We start from the raw sequence: 2,398 nt of genomic DNA, 5'->3' as shown, positions 1-2,398 counted from the left end.
GATTTTGAAAGATGAATTTACATGTGTGGAGATATAAAGCATGAATCTTGATCAATATTTATCATGATTTATATATTTGGGTTGTGAATCCCTATTGAAAATTGTGTTTTTTTTTAGAAAGTGTGTGTTATAAACACGTTGATGTTAAATATTTGAGATATTTTGAATGATTTGACCTTTTGGTCTTAATGGAGTTGTTTTGAACTCGAGTGTGAAAGAAATCCACAACGTGGTTGATTTTGAAAGATGGGAAGCATGATGTCTCCCGATGTATATTTATATATTACTGAAAATGTTTGGTTGTGGATTGTCTTTGAATTGATCTGAGCTAATTCTAGGAGAAATCTTTAGCACCGAGTGGGATGTATAAAGCAACCTAACTTTCCTAGAACTACGTGCCCCTGTAGGAGTGAGCCTGAGGCTGATTTATATAGTGATCACTAGTTTGTTTGGATTTGATATCGATAGTCCTACTCCGATGGTAAGGATAGGACGGCTCTCCCCAACATGGGTTATACGTTGGACTTCATGTAGCTCACATGGTTTATGTCGGTTATAGGATCTCCCAGTGTGTGTGTGTTTCCTTGTGTCTATGGTGAATGGTGAAGTGATTTGAAATTGGAATTGTGAAAGTTATTATTTCAAAAGATTTAAATGATATTTACATTATGAGAATTGATATTCTTGATGAACTAAAAGTGATTGACAAATTATATGATGACCCACATGTGTTATTGTACTTTTTTCATCCTCTCTTGATTATGATGATTTTCTTTGGGCTATGTGAGTCTTTCATACATCCTGCATATTTCTTATAAATATTTATGATGATGATGTTTATACAACTGCATACACCCTCATATACTCGGTTCTTTTCCATGGTACTGACCCACATCTTCGGATGTGGGTTGCATTTTCTCGGAATATAGGTTTAGGTGCTCAGTTCTAGGTTCGACAGTGATTCTTCGGGCATGTTGTTCTACATCCTCTGTTGTGGTGAGTCCTTATGTTTCGAGGACGTGATGTATGATGTTGGTTTCACGGAATTGTTTACATTTGATAATTGAGTATGAGTCAGTTGGGGCATGTCTCAATGGCTCGCTGGTTTTATTGATTTTCTTAGAGGCTTGTCAGACTAGTATAGATGTTGGGAGTTGACTAATAAGTAATATTTTGTTATCTTTCTAAAAAAAAATTATTCTTGGATGATGGTTACTCTGTTGATATTTGAGGGTTATTTATGGAAACCTTGTTGATTTGGGTTGAACTGAATGAAAATGGCTCAAAGGGTTATCTTGGGGCTACTCGTAGCCTCAAGCACCATGTGACGCTCTGAGACCTATTTTCTGGGGTGTTATAGAGATAAGAGTCCTGAGATTACTATTTCATAGATGTTGAGGAGACGTGCTATCCCTATGCGAGGTATGAGTCCCGAGATTAGGCTCGAGAATCCTACTCCTATTCGTAGATGACCTAGAGTTTTAGGACAGTCTCGTGATGTGTCTCCAGCTAGGGACTAGGATAGGCCGTCTTCCCCGAGACCTATCCCTGCCCCTGAGCTAGATATTCCTCTGCCATAGCCAGTGGTGGGCCAGGGACCAGCCAAAGCTCCACCAGGTTTTATTCCTTCTTCATTGCTCAAAGATTTCCTGGTTCAGATGCTGAGTATAGTAGGTGGTGTACCGCCTGATGGTGCATATAATTTTGGGAATGGGGCACAGCCTGCAGCTGCAGCTCCTAGTGTTGAGATTCCTCTTGTGCTGGTAGTCATTCAGCCGGTAGCTGTGCCTCCAGTTGTGACCCAGCCTACTATGTCTGTCGATAAGCAGAAGATGCTTGATAGATTTTTGAGGTTGACTCCACCTAGGTTTTCTGGTGCTCCTAGGGAGGATGCATTTAAGTTTCTTACAGCTTGTGAGGATAGACTTCGTTCTTTAGGCCTTGTCAAGACTCGTGGTATGCATTACACCATATTTCAGTTGGATTTGTCTGCTCGTCACTGGTGGAGGGGTTTTGCTGATTCAAGACCAGTTGGGTCTTCTTCCTTGTCATGAACTCAGTTCTCCAAGATGTTCTTGGAGAAGTATATGTTGCGTAGTATTAGAGATCGACTGAGAGATCAGTTCTCTAGACTAGAGTAGGGCTCCATGACAATCTCCTAGTATAAGGATTGTTTTCAAGAGTGGGCCAGACATGCGACTTCTATTTTGGACACTGAGTATGAGAGAGTTCGATGCTTTATCAGAGGGTTGAGACTCCTTCTTCAGATGGCTACTCAGAGTCTAGTTGCTGCGGGTAGGACTTTTGCGGAGGTTTTTGATCATGGTAGAGTGATGGAGGAGATGCACAGAGAGAGTCATGAGGGCCGTAATAAGAGGCCTAGATTCCAGGGTATATT

Source organism: Capsicum annuum, unplaced genomic scaffold, assembly GCF_002878395.1.
Source record: "Capsicum annuum cultivar UCD-10X-F1 unplaced genomic scaffold, UCD10Xv1.1 ctg1184, whole genome shotgun sequence".
NCBI classification, from domain to species: Eukaryota; Viridiplantae; Streptophyta; class Magnoliopsida; order Solanales; family Solanaceae; genus Capsicum; species Capsicum annuum.
Note: the sequence above shows the minus strand (reverse complement) of the source record.